At 46.6% G+C, this 15,571-nt stretch overlaps 1 protein-coding gene and 1 pseudogene across 3 annotated transcripts in view; one reads left to right on the forward strand and one right to left on the reverse strand.

The window, feature by feature from the left end:
• Positions 1-15,571, reverse strand: part of KCNC1 (potassium voltage-gated channel subfamily C member 1) — a 259,258-nt gene that overhangs the window by 217,317 nt on the left and 26,370 nt on the right. The gene's annotated exons all lie outside the window — the stretch shown is intronic.
• On the forward strand, positions 2,874-3,808 carry LOC141111796 (grancalcin pseudogene; annotated as a pseudogene).

Raw genomic sequence — 15,571 nt, forward strand, 5'->3', positions numbered from 1 at the left:
AGGTTTAGCAGAACACTGTGAGCAGGACGCACTGCACTAACTGTAAATAGTCTAGCTGCCTGACTGTGGTACTAATAGGATCAAAAGAACACCAGTAATTTTCTTCAAAATACTGTAACAAGACAAGCCTGCCTGTCAGTAGGAAGATAACAGGAACGGATCTAGCTGAACACTGTGAGCAGGACGCACTGCACTAACTGTAAATAGTCTAGAAGATAACAGGAACGGATCTAGCTAAACTGAATACAGTGTATATATATATATATATATATATATATATGCAACACCTGGGATGCATATATATAGACAATACACTTTAAGTGCAGCTAACTGACTGACTGTCCTGCCTAATCTAGCTAACTCAAATGAAATGACACTGTCTCTCTCTCTCTCTAAGCACACCGGAACACACTGCACAGGGCCGCCGTGCAGGCGGCCTTATATAGTGTGGGGCATGTACTAAATCCCCTGAGCCATAATTGGCCAAAGCCTCCTTGGCTTTGGCCAATTACGGCTCTCTGTTAAGGCGGCGCTGTGATTGGCCAAGCATGCGGGTCATAGTGCATGCTTGGCCAATCATCAGCAAGCAATGCACTGCGATGCCGCAGTGAATTATGGGCCGTGACGCGCCACACGAATTTGGCGCGAACGGCCCATATCGTTCACAATTCGACGAACGATCGAACAGCCGATGTTCGAGTCGAACATGGGTTCGACTCGAACACGAAGCTCATCCCTAATGCTGAGTAGGGATGAGCCCGATGTTCGAGTCGAACGTAAGTTTAACTCGAACATCGGGTGTTGTTCGTCTGTTTACCGAACAGCGAACAATTTGGGGTGTTCGCAGCAAATTCGAAAGCTGCAGAACACCCTTTAAAAGTCTATGGGAGAAATCCAAAGTGCTAATTTTAAAGGCTTATATGCTTGGTATTGTCATAAAAAGTGTTTGGGGACCTGAGTCCTGCCCCAGGGGACATGGATCAATGCAAAATAAGTTTTAAAAATGGCCGTTTTTTCGGAGCAGTGATTTTAATAATGCTTAAAGTGAAACAATAAAAGAGAAATATTCCTTTAAATTTCGTACCTGGGGGGTGTCTATAGTATGCCTGTAAAGTGATGTGTTTAGAACAGTCCCTGCACAAAATGACATTTCTAAAGGAAAAAAAGTCATTTAAAACCCTGTATCCTGTTACCATTTCACACAGGGGGGGAGGCCGGGATCTGGGGGTCCCCTTGTTAAAGGGGGCTTCCAGATTCCGATAAGCCCCCCACTCACAGACCCCCACAACCACCAGGCAAGGGTGGTGGGGATGAGGCCCTTGTCCACATCAACATGGGGACAAGGTGCTTTGGGGGGCTACCTCAAAGCACCCTCCTCATGTTGAGGGCGTGTGGCCTGGTACGGTTCAGGAGGAGGTGGGCGCTCTCTCGCCCCCCCTCTTTTCTTGCGGGCTGCCAGGTTGCGTGCTCGGATAAGGGTCTGGTATGGATTTTTGGGGGGACCCCCATGCCATTTTTAAAAATATTTTGGCACGGGGTTCCCCTTAATATTCATACCACACCCAAAGGGCCTGGTAATGGGCTGGGGGGATCCCATACCATTTTTTTCAATGACTTTTATCTGTATTGCCGAACCCGACAATTCATTATAGCCGCGAGTACTTTTAAATGACTTTTTTACCTTTAGAAATGTCATTTTGCTCTCGGACTGTTCTAAACACGGGAAACATGCGCCACTTTACAGGCATACTATAGACACCCCCTGGTACAAAATTTAAAGGAATATTTCACTTTTATTGTTTCACTGCTCCTGAAAAAAAACGGCCATTTTTAAAACTTTTTTTGTTTTGATACATGTCCCCTGGGGCCGGACCCGGTCCCCAAACACTTTTAATGACAATAACTTGCATATTAGCCCTTAAAATGAGCACTTTAGATTTTTCACGTTCGGATCCCATAGACTTTACCGGGGTTCGCACAAATTTTTTGTCAGTTCGCATGTTCTGCCGTGAACCGAACCGGGGGGTGTTCGGCCCATCCCTACTGAAGACAAGCAGACTGAGGACATGAATTACTGGAACCATGTCCTGTGGTATGAGACCAAGATAAACTTATTTGGTTCAGATGGTGACAATCGTGTGTGGTGGCAACCAGGTGTGGAGGACAAAGACAAGTGTGTCTTGTCTACAGTCAAGCATGGTGGTGGGAGTGTCATGGTCTGGGGCTGCATGAGTGCTGCCGGCACTGGGGGACTACAGATCATTGAGGGAACCATGAATGCCAACATGTACTGTGACATACTGAAGCAGAGCATGATCCCCTCCCTTCAGAGACTGGGCCGCAGGGCAGTATTCCAACATGATAACCACCCCAAACACACCTCCAAGACCACCACTGCCTTGCTAAAGAAGCTGAGGGTAAAGGTGATGGACTGGCCAAGCATGTCTCCAGACCTAAACCGTATTGAGCATCTGTGGGACATCTTCAAACGGAAGGTGGAGGAGTGCAAGGTCTCTAACATCCACCAGCTCCGTGATGTCGTCATGGGGGAGGGGAAGAGGACTCCAGTGACAACCTGTGAAGCTCTGGTGACCTCCATGCCCAAGAGGGTTAAGGCAGTGCTGGAAAATAATGGAGGCCACACAAAATATTGACACTTTGGGCCCAATTTGGAGATTTTCACTTAGGGGTGTACTGACTTTTGTTGCCAGCGGTTTAGACATTAATGGCTGTGTGTTGAGTTATTTTGAGGGGACAGCAAATTTACACTGTTATACAAGCTGTACACTCACTACTTTACATTGTAGACAAGTGTCATTTCTTCAGTGTTGTCACATGAAAAGATAGAAGAAAAGATTTACACAAATGCAGCGGAGGGCGGAGACAGGCCGTGGACGGTGTTTGGTCCTTTACAGTTGTGTGATTGTAGTTTTACACATCGGAGGCCAGCGGAGGGGATCGGTGTGTGATCGGAGCATCGCCATTCCTCGGACACAGCCCAGCGCGCCCACGCCATGGCGTACCCCGGATATGGAGGATACGGAAACATGAATCCCTCAATGATGGGTCAGGCCATGTCACATGGAGGCTTTTATGGACAACCTCAGTACCCTCGAGGAGACCCGATGTGGAGCTACTTCACAGCAATAGCTGGACAGGATTGTGAAGTAGATGCTGAAGAACTACAGAGATGTTTAATGCAGGCTGGAGTCCATGGGACCTATACACCTTTCAGCCTGGAAACTTGCCGAATTATGATTGCAATGTTGGATAGGGACCATACAGGCAAAATGGGCTTCAATGAATTCAAAGAATTGTGGGCAGCTTTAAGTGCCTGGAAACAGAACTTCTGCACATTTGATCAAGACAGGAGTGGGTCAGTGGAGCCCCATGAGTTGAACCAGGCCATTATGTCAATGGGTTACAGGTTAAATCCAAACACAATTAATACGATAGTGAAGCGCTACAGCAAGAGCGGCAGAATATTCTTTGACGATTATGTTGCATGTTGTGTGAAGCTTCGTGCCTTAACAGATATCTTTCGGCGAAATGACAGCTTGCAGCAGGGAATGGTCAACTTCATGTATGATGATTTTTTGCAGAACACAATGGCCATATAAATGTCTGGACTACAGTCAAGTTTATGAAGAATCTGGCATTATAAATCATCCTGTGAACTGTTCGAAGAGGGAACCAAGTGTGACCACACTGTGAATCTACCTTATTGTACAACCTAATATTTCAATTTTAAGTCGGTCCTTATACACAGTACACTGACTCAACACATTGATAGTTAATTTGTATTATAGGACACAGAGATCGCTGTAAAATATATGTTCAAGCTTTTTTTTTTTTCATATAAAAATATATCTATTAAAATACACCTTTCCTCCCCAAAAAAAAAAAAAATTTACACAAATGCGAGAGGTGTACTCACTTTTGTGAGATACTGCATCTGTTATCCTGACCCGGCTTGTCTGACTACACATTCAGTGACTCCTTAGCTCTGCAACTACCAGCCTGCTTCCTGTTTCCTGCTGCATCAGCTGAACTGACAACACCTGCTGGTCTATCATGGTGACACATCCTCTACACGGAAGACCATCCAGGCACCCATACACCGCCAGGCTCTTGCAGCCACTGTTGCAACATCGGTGGCCCTTGAACCAGGGTTGTACAAGAAAGCCTTCCCACTACACGTCAGGCTCATCGTCAGGTACGTGACAGTCACAGTGACCGGTGCCAAACTTCTTTCATTTTCATATTATAAAGAGTATAGAAATGTCTGGGATTTGGACTTCCAGGATACACATGTATGTGATTTCTACTTCCAGGATACACATGTATGTGATTTCTACTTCCAGGATACACATGTATGGGATTTGGACTTCCAGGATACACATTTATGTGATTTGGACTTCCAGGATACACATGTATGGGATTTGGACTTCTAGGATACACATGAATTGGATTTGGACTTCCAGGGTACACATGTATAGGATTTGGACTTCCAGGGTACACATGAATGGGATTTGGACTTCCAGGGTACACATGAATGGGATTTGGACTTCCAGGGTACACATGTATGGGATTTGCACTTCCAGGTTACACATGTATGGGATTTGGACTTCCAGGGTACACATGTATGGGATTTGGACTTCCAGGGTACAAACGTATGGGATTTGGACTTCCAGGGTACACATGTATGGGATTTGGACTTCCAGGGTACACATGTATGGGATTTGGACTTCCAGGGTACACATGTATGGGATTTGGACATCCGGGGAACACATGTATGGGATTTGGACTTCCAGGGTACACATGTATGGGATTTGGACTTCCAGGGTACACATGTATTTTATGTAGTTTCAGTATAAATCACACAAATAAGAAACATGAAGGGAACACAAAGACACTGAATTTCAAAAGAGCCAACTTCCCTAAACTACAAACCTTGCTAAAAGATATAAATTGGGATAAAATATTAGGAACAAAGAACACGGAGGAGAGATGGGTTTGCTTTAAGAGCATATTAAATAAGGGCATTAGCCAATGTATCCGATTGGGTAATAAATTTAAAAGAGCGAACAAAAATCCTGGATGGCTTAACTCCAATGTAAAAATGCATATAAAAGCAAAGGAGAAGGCCTTCAAAAAATACAAGGTTGAGGGATCATCCTCAGCATTCAGACTTTATAAAGAATGCAATAAGAAATGTAAGGGTGCAATTAGGACGGCTAAGATAGAACATGAAAGACACATAGCGGAGGAGAGCAAAAAAAATCCCAAGAAATTCTTTAAGTATGTTAACAGTAAAAAAGGGAGGACAGACCATATTGGCCCCATAAAGAATGAGGAAGGACATCTGGTTACAAAGGATGGGGAGATGGCAAAGGTATTGAATTTATTCTTCTCCTCAGTCTTCACGAGTGAATCGGGGGGCTTCAGTAACCAAAACTGCAGTGTTTATCCTCATGACACAACACAGGAAGCACCTACATGGTTAACAGAGGACGGAATTAAAATTAGACTTGAGAAACTTAACATTAATAAATCACCGGGACCAGATGGCTTGCATCCGGGGGTACTTAGGGAACTCAGTCAAGTGATTGCCAGACCGTTGTTCCTAATTTTTACTGACTGGAATGGTACCAGCTGATTGGAGAAAAGCCAATGTAGCACCAATATTTAAAAAGGGCCCAAAATACACCCCTGGGAATTACAGACCAGTCAGCCTAACATCAATAGTATGTAAACTCTTGGAGGGGATGATAAGGGACTATATACAAGATTTTAGTAATGAGAACGGTATCATTAGCAGTAATCAGCATGGATTCATGAAGAATCGTTCTTGCCAAACCAATCTATTAACCTTCTATGAGGAGGTGAGTTGCCATCTAGATAAAGGAAGGCCCGTAGACGTGGTGTATCTGGAATTTACAAAAGCATTTGACACAGTTCCCCATAAACGTTTACTGTACAAAATAAGGTGCGTTGGCATGGACCATAGGGTGAGTACATGGATTGAAAACTGTCTACAAGGGCGAGTTCAGAGGGTGGTGATAAATGGGAGTACTCAGAATGGTCAGGGGTGGGTAGTGGGGTTCCCCAGGGTTCTGTGCTGGGACCAATCCTATTTAATTTGTTCATAAATGATTTGGAGGATGGGATAAACAGTTCAATCTCTGTATTTGCAGACGATACTAAGCTAAGCAGGGCAATAATTTCTCCGCAGGATGTGGAAACCTTGCAAAAAGATCTGAACAAATTAATGGGGGAGGGGCAACTACATGGCAAATGAGGTTCAATGTAGAAAAATGTAAAATAATGCATTTGGGTGGCAAAAATCTGAATGCAATCTATACACTGGGGGGAGAACCTCTGGGGGGATCTAGGATGGAAAAGGACCTGGGGGTCCTAGTAGATGATAGGCTCAGCAATGACATGCAATGCCAAGCTGCTGCTAACAAAGCAAACAGAATATTGGCATTAAAAAGGGGATCAACTGCAGAGATAAAACGATAATTCTCCCGCTCTACAAGACTCTGGTCCGGCCGCACCTGGAGTATGCTGTCCAGTTCTGGGCACCAGTCCTCAGGAAGGATGTACTGGAAATGGAGCAAGTACAAAGAAGGACAACAAAGCTAATAAAGGGTCTGGAGGATCTTAGTTATGAGGAAAGGTTGTGAGCTCTGAACTTATTCTCTCTGGAGAAGAGAAGCTTGAGAGGGGATATGAATTCAATTTACAAATACCGGACTGGTGACCCCCCAATATATAAATACCGGACTGGTGACCCCACAATATATAAATACCGGACTGGTGACCCCACAATATACAAATACCGGACTGGTGACCCCACAGTATACAAATACCGGACTGGTGACCCCACAATATATAAATACCGGACTGGTGACCCCACAATATATAAATACCGGACTGGTGACCCCACAATAGGGAGAAAACTTTTTTGCAGAAGAGAGTTTAATAAGACTCGTGGCCACTCATTACAATTAGAAGAAAAGAGGTTTAACCTTAAACTACGTAGAGGGTTCTTTACTGTAAGAGCGGCAAGGATGTGGAATTCCCTTCCACAGGCGGTGGTCTCAGCGGGGAGCATTGATAGCTTCAAGAAACTATTAGATAATCACCTGAATGACCGCAACATACAGGGATATACAATGTAATACTGACACATAATCACACACATGGGTTGGACTTGATGGACTTGTGTCTTTTTTCAACCTCACCTACTATGTAACTATGTATGGGATTTGGACTTCCAGGGTACACATGTATGGGATTTGGACTTCCAGGGTACACATGTATGGGATTTGGACTTCCAGGGTACACATGTATGGGAATTGGACTTCCAGGGTACACATGTATGGGATTTGGACTTCCAGGGTACACATGTATGGGATTTGGACTTCCAGGGTACACATGTATGGGATTTGGACTTCCAGGGTACACATGTATGGGATTTGGACTTCCAGGGTACACATGTATGGGAATTGGACTTCCAGGGTACACATGTATGGGATTTGGACTTCCAGGGTACACATGTATGGGATTTGGACTTCCAGGGTACACATGTATGGGATTTGGACTAAAAACAACGATCGCAAGCAGTATAAGCTGAAAATCAGAGCCATAGAATTGCTGTTCATCATACATTAGATCTGGATGGTAATAGATATGGGTTAGTCACTCACCTCCATCAGGCAGGAAGTTGCCTCCCCTCCCCCTGCCCCGGGGTCTCGGCTTATGTTCTCTGGAAGGCTGCGGCAGAGGTGAGAAGAGGGGAGAGCCCCAGGCACATTATTGAAGCTTTTTTTTCTCATTGGACATCATGGAGGCTGTTAGTCCTGTTTATGGGGAAATGTTCTAGCAGCCATGCATTATGGGAACTGTTTTGGCATCCATGCATTATGGCCATGTTCTTGGCAGCCAAGCGGCATACCGTAAAGCATGCATGCAGCCAAGTGCTAACGCCAAAACTTGCCCCCCCTCCCCCGGGAGTGAAGATCCTAAAACTTAGTCAAACCGCCTAACCATAGAGCAATTGGAAACCTGCCCTGATTGGCTCAGATAATAAAAGGTACCATGAAGACTGCAATGGGTCACCTCTAAACATTGCCATGAATGAGGCCAAGCACACCGAAATCAGCAATCACCAACTTCACAGACATGGCGGGCTCTTTGTCCAGGGAGATGTTTTCATGAGAACCTCTCCCGATGCCGCAATGTCGCCATCGTTTTAGTGAAGGGACCCATTGCCCGCAGTATCAAACACGGCTCAGTAATGTTCCTTCATCTCTCCTGGACTAGAATCCTACAGACGTGTCTTTTCTGTCCCCTACGGCTCCATTCACATCTGAGCGTATCCATGTACTGGATTTTTTTCGGGTATTTTTTATGCTTTTTTTCACCTTTTTAAGCTTTTTAAAGCATTTTAGAAGTGTGTTACAAGCCTTTTACAGCTTCAGGCATTTTTGTTGAGCCAATGGAAAGCACTAGGAGGAGGAGAGGGAGAGGAAATTAGGGGCGGAGAGCTGCTATTTGAGTGTTTTACTAGCGTTTTTCTGCTCAAGTCAGGCGTTTCTATTGAAGTCTATGGGGTCCAAAACGCTTGTAATCTGCCAAAAAGAAGCTCATGTACTTTTTTGAGCTTCGACAAGACGCTCATATGTGAACAGGGGCCATTGAAATAAATGAGATTTTGCTTGTTGGGCGTTTTGGAGCTTCAGAGCTGAGCATTTTACAAGCTAAAAAACACTCAGGTGTGAATGGGGCCTAAAAGTGAGATTACTTGACGACTCAGAAGATGGATTTATGATTGAAACAAATCACATGATCCAATACCTGGACAGAAAGCTTCCTTTGTACCAGAATGCAACCTCCAAAAGAATGACCTCCCAGTCTATGCTGATTACTAAAGAAATATCCACAACATTGGTGATCACCCCAAGTGGCAGAATGGACACAAATCCTGACCATGGTGATGGAGACTCTGGTGGCCATCAAAGATATCCCCAGACATATGAGTCCTGCCGGTTGGCTCATAGAGACCCCCTACATTTCAATATATAGTCCTCGATCACTGACCTCTTCACGCTATTGGAGGTTCATATGTCTGCTCTTCCTAGCTTGGATACACCTCTCTTATCATACATAATACACAAGTGATGGATTCCTACTTGTATTTCTCTTTTTTACTATAAACGTGAATTTTGTTGTAAATATTACAAACACAATACACATGATATCTCCTTATATACTCTTTATTTCCACTATCTGCTGCTTGAACACGTCACCCCATGTGTCCTCCATGGCACAATTCCTCACATTTCTCTACTTAGAACTCCTCTTTTTCAGCTTACCCTCTATTACAATATAGACTATTGCTACAAGATGGACCAACTTCCTAAAACACAAGACGTCATACATAGATGTGAACAATAAATGCATTTTAACATCATTTCCAAACAAGTAGAATGTGTATATCTAGTGAGAGAGCCAGGAATCCTTGTACCTTCTGCTCCATGCCTGAGAACAAACGACCCCCCAGATCCTGAGCAGCAACCCAAGCCGTGTACCTTCCATGCTGACAGCGCTTCTCAAAGGCACCTTGCTGATTAGCCGCTCAGAGCTGCGGGGAATTATCAGAGACCTGTGCTGTATTGAGCTGTCCCTAATAAAAAATTAATCACCGTCCCTTTGATTATCAGTGGTGTACAGCGCAGGAAAGGGGAACTTTGGAGAAGCATTTCTATAGTGTTACAGTATACAGTATGTATATATATATATATATATATTCCAAGATTCATCACTGAGAATTCACGTATTTTCCATTTATATTTTTTCTGACATTAGATACAGGAATGTATAAAATGTGTCGGTTAGCTGCAGTTTTATATCATCTGATAGTAAGCTGGAGATATGCTGGACGGTATGTCGGCCTATCATGTCCTCCCTCTGGCTCACCATATAATGATTCTGCTTTCTATGTGCAATCACTGCATCATTTCTCTATCTAGTATAAAGAGACAAAGGAATAAATCAGATAGAAAGACATGAGTTGGCTGGACATGTGCAATTCTGAATATTTGCAGGATGGGTAATTGATGGAAAAGTCAGACAGAGTAACTTGTAGTTTCCTAAACAGAGGCTCGTTCCTGACTGCTCGCCGGTCCTGACAGTGGAGGGCCTCTCACTTGGCTGCAGACCACTTGTCCGCCTCCCTCTGTCTCATCAGGTGTGGCTTCTCTCAGTGCCTGAGGTAGGGAACTGAGGAATTTATTTTCTCTGGGAGAATCCAGGAAAACCCGAGAGTTTTGGGAAAAGGAGTTACTGAAGCTTGTGTCATCATCCGAGCATGGTGAGTAAATGGGCACTTCCAGGCACTCTACCCCACTTGGGCCTGCTGCCATCCTGGTCAAAGTGTATAGGTGATCTCCTGAGGTTAAGTCCTTGAATACAGCTTTATAGAAAACACAATATAAAACTATTTTCCTTTGTAGATGTCAGTGCTTTAGGAAAACTCACTGCTCCCCGCCGCATGGAATTTTTTTCCATGTTCTCAGGGCAGTGCCCAACCCCCATGCTATTTTTTTGACAACCCTTTGCCTATTAGCTCAGGAAATGGGTGGAGCTCAGGACAGGTTGCATTTAGTTTTTGGCGTTGCCATACTTGGCTGAGCAACAATCTGATTTTTGGTCTGGTGAAGTCTCCTAAGGCTGGTGGCTGATCTCTCCTGCCTGCCTCTGGAGGAAGCTTGCAAAGTAGTAGGGTCCGCCACTGGGTTATGAATATTTATCTGACCTCAGCCAGTCTCTGGGAGGGGGCACCCAGAAGATGGCTGGGGGGGAGATAAATGTTTGGAGGGCCTGTTCAGAGCTCTCCTCTCCTAGGGCCTCTGCCCCTGGAAGGCAACATATGCCACTGAAGGCCTCAGTATGTGCTTGGCTCATGCTTACCTAGATAGATGCAGCATCTGTCCCCTGCCGGCTCTAAGACTGACAACCGATCGATCAAACACCGCTGATCGCTCAGTTCTCATTGCTCCATAAGCAGAGGGCTGGTAACTGTCAATCACTGCTGTCTGCTCTCCCCCCCCCCACACCTCACTCATTGGACGGGGGGAGGGGGGCGGCTCAGGCTCTCAGCGGCTCGCTCAGAGGCTGAGCCAGGTGCAAGTCAAGGCTCCTGGGTGGATCCTGACCATATGGTAAGGATCTTTCCCCAGCCTAGACCACCTCTGTGACGTCAGCCAACAGTGACCTTCAGCCCTTTGTCAGCTGAAAACGCACCACAGAAAGAACTGCACTCCTGTGATCCACAGAATAAGTACAGCCTAACCCTAGCCCTAACCCTAACCCTAACCCCTAACCCCTAACCCTAACAAGCTTTCCCTGTACTTCTCCTCTAAAGAAAGCTGCTGGATGACACTACCATAGGGAGCAGGGCTGGAGAAGGATCCGCTTCACTCAAGAATGTGCCACGGAAGCTGGTTGGGGAGCTGTCCCTGGACATTGTGAACCTTTTGCCTGGAGCTTCAGGAGTGCTTGTGCCTTGAGGGTTAGATGCCAGAAAATGCTTGGTGGACTATGACTGTTCATACAGAGTCCCAGGCTAGATGGCGGTCCCCTTTATCTCCAGTAGGGATGAGCTTCGTGTTCGAGTCGAACCCATGTTCGACTCGAACATCGGCTGTTCGATCGTTCGCCGAATTGCGAACGTTATGGGCCGTTCGCGCTAAATTCGTGTGGCGCGTCACGGCCCATAATTCACTGCGGCATCGCAGTGCATTGCTGGCTGATGATTGGCCAAGCATGCACTATGACCCGCATGCTTGGCCAATCACAGCGCTGTCAGTAGAGAGAGCTGTAATTGGCCAAAGCCAGGGTGGCTTTGGCCAATTACGGCTCAGGGCATTTAGTACACACCCCACACTATATAAGGCCGCCTGCACGGCGGCCCTGTGTAGTGTGTGTTCCGGTGTGCTGAGAGATAGAGAGAGAGAGAGACAGTGTCATTTGATTTGAGTTAGATAGATTAGGCAGAACAGTCAGTCAGTTAGCTGCACTTACAGTGTATTGTGTATATATATGCATCCCAGGTGTTGCATATATATATATACACTGTATTCAGTTTAGCTAGATCCGTTCCTGTTATCTTCTATCTAGACTATTTACATTTAATGCAGTGCGTCCTGCTCACAGTGTTCAGCTAGATCCGTTCCTGTTATCTTCTAGACTATTTACATTTAGTGCAGTGCGTCCTGCTCACAGTGTTCAGCTAGATCCGTTCCTGCTATTTACATTTAGTGCAGTGCGTCCTGCTCACAGTGTTCAGCTAGATCCGTTCCTGTTAAATTCCTACTGACCGGCAGGCTTGTCTGGTTACAGTATATAAAGCTACCTGAAGAAAATTACAGGTGTTCTATTTGATCCTATTAGTACCACGGTCAGGCAGCTAGACTATTTACATTTAGTACAGTGTGTCCTGCTCACAGTGTTCAGCTAGATCCGTTCCTGTTAAATTCCTACTGACCGGCAGGCTTGTCTGGTTACAGTATATAAAGCTACCTGAAGAAAATTACAGGTGTTCTATTTGATCCTATTAGTACCACGGTCAGGCAGCTAGACTATTTACATTTAGTACAGTGTGTCCTGCTCACAGTGTTCAGCTAGATCCGTTCCTGCTATTTACATTTAGTGCAGTGCGTCCTGCTCACAGTGTTCAGCTAGATCCGTTCCTGTTAAATTCCTACTGACCGGCAGGCTTGTCTGGTTACAGTATATAAAGCTACCTGAAGAAAATTACAGGTGTTCTATTTGATCCTATTAGTACCACGGTCAGGCAGCTAGACTATTTACATTTAGTACAGTGTGTCCTGCTCACAGTGTTCAGCTAGATCCGTTCCTGTTATCTTCCTACTGACAGGCAGGCTTGTCTGGTTACAGTATATAAAGCTACCTGAAGAAAATTACAGGTGTTCTATTTGATCCTATTAGTACCACGGTCAGGCAGCTAGACTATTTACATTTAGTACAGTGCGTCCTGCTCACAGTGTACAGCTAGATCCGTTCCTGTTATCTTCCTACTGACAGGCAGGCTTGTCTGGTTACAGTATATAAAGCTACCTGAAGAAAATTACAGGTGTTCTATTTGATCCTATTAGTACCACGGTCAGGCAGCTAGACTATTTACATTTAGTACAGTGCGTCCTGCTCACAGTGTTCAGCTAGATCCGTTCCTGTTATCTTCCTACTGACAGGCAGGCTTGTCTGGTTACAGTATATAAAGCTACTTGAAGAAAATTACAGGTGTTCTATCCCAGCTTAGTGCAGCTACAGGCCATTAGTATGTCTGGAAGGCCAAGAAGGAGAGGCAGACAGTCACAAGCCAATAAGAGAGGGCAAGCAGGCTCTGTGTCTAGTGCTGGTCGTGGAGACGGTGCATCCTCATCAGCACGTGGCCATGGGACACGCTTGGCCTTTTTTTCGGCAGCTGGCCATGTTGAGCCGCAACATGCGGAAGACTTGGTCGAGTGGATGACCAAGCCGTCCTCATCCTCCTCATCCTCTCTCACCCATGCCCAGGGTGCTTTGTCTGGCAAAGCAGCGGCCTCTTCCCTCAGCTCAATGTCATCAGTGACTCCTTCCCTAGCTCCACCATGTCCTCATGAGGATTCCCTCGAACTGTTTGACCACAGTGTTGGGTACATGCTCCAGGAGGATGCCCAGCGTTTGGAAGGCTCTGATGACGATACTGAGCTCGATGAAGGCAGTAACATGAGCGCGGACAGAGGGGGTGCCCAAGAAGGACAGCAATCTGGCAGTCATGCTCCCCCTGCTGCAGCATACTGCCAGGTTTGCTCCAGTGATGAGGAGGGAGGGGATGATGAGGTCACTGACTCAACGTGGGTGCCTGATAGGAGAGAGGAGGAGGAGGAGGAGGAGGAGGAGGAGGAGGAGGAGGAGGAGGAGGCGGCAGCACATCACCAACGAGGCAGGATGCCCTCCAGGGGCCAGCCTAAGGGCAGCACATTGACTGCATCACACCCCAAAGCTCCACATGTGCAGGGCGCTGCAGTCTCTGCGCGTTATTCAAAAAGTTCTTTGGTGTGGGCCTTTTTTGAGACGAGTGCATCAGATCGCACCGCTGCTATTTGCAACATATGTCTCAAGCGTATCTCGCGTGGCCAAAATATCTCCCGCTTGGGTACCACATGCTTGACCAGACATATGTTGACCTGCCATGCAGTTCGTTGGCAAGCGTATCTAAAAGACCCACACCAAAGAACAAAGAGGATCTCTCCTTGCTCCTCATCAGCTGAGATTTCCAACCCCACTAGACCTTCAGTCCTCTCTGAGACCTACAGTGAGAGGAATGAAGGTGTAGAATTAGGTGTGTCACAGCCAAGTACTTGTGGGCAATCTGCTTTTGGTACACCGACGTCAGATTGTACCAGGCAAATTTCCCTGCCCCAGCTGCTGCACCGCCGAAAGAAGTTTGCTCCCAGCCATCCACATGCCCAGCGGTTGAATGCTAGCTTGGCAAAATTGCTAGCACTTCAACTGCTGCCTTTTCAGTTGGTAGACTCTGCCCCCTTCCGTGAGTTTGTGGAATGTGCGGTTCCTCAGTGGCAGGTACCCAAACGCCACTTTTTCTCACGGAAGGCGATTCCGGCTCTCTACCGGCATGTGGAAGGCAATGTCCATGCCTCGCTGGACAGGGCGGTCAGCGGTAAGGTGCATATTACCGCTGACTCATGGTCCAGCAGGCATGGACAGGGACGTTACCTAAGTTTCACGGCGCATTGGGTGACTCTGCTGGCAGCTGGGAAGGATGCAGGACAAGGTGCAGTAGTGTTGGAGGTTGTTCCGCCACCACGCCTCCAAAATGCTGATTGTGACACACCTCTCTCCTCCACCCCCTCCTCTTCTTCTTCCTCCATGGCCTCTTCCTCGGAACCAGCGGTGCTCCGTAGGCGTTCAAGGGGCTACGCAAGTACGCAGGCCAAAAGATGCCATGCGGTGCTTGAGCTGGTGTGCTTGGGGGACAGGAGCCACACTGGGGCAGAGGTTCTGTCAGCTCTGCAGGGGCAGGTTCAGAGGTGGTTGACGCCACGCCAACTTAAGGCAGGAATGGTGGTTTGCGACAATGGCACCAACCTCCTCTCTGCCCTCCGACAGGGACAAATGACCCATGTGCCCTGTTTGGCTCACGTCCTTAACTTGGTGGTGCAGCGGTTCTTGGGCAGGTACCCGGGCTTACAGGATGTCCTGAGGCAGGCCAGGAAAGTCTGTGTGCATTTCCGCCGGTCATATAATGCCAGTGCTCGGCTGACGGACCTCCAAAAGGAGTTTAACCTGCCCAAGAACCGCCTAATCTGTGACATGCCCACCAGGTGGAACTCAACGTTGGCCATGCTGCAGCGGCTGCACACGCAGCAGAGGGCCATCAATGAGTACCTGTGCGACTATGGCACCAGGACAGGGTCAGGGGAGCTTGGTTTTTTTTCCCCACGCCAGTGGGCCATGATCAGGGATGCATGCACTG

This window comes from Aquarana catesbeiana, linkage group LG11, assembly GCF_042186555.1.
Source record: "Aquarana catesbeiana isolate 2022-GZ linkage group LG11, ASM4218655v1, whole genome shotgun sequence".
NCBI lineage: Eukaryota > Metazoa > Chordata > Amphibia > Anura > Ranidae > Aquarana > Aquarana catesbeiana.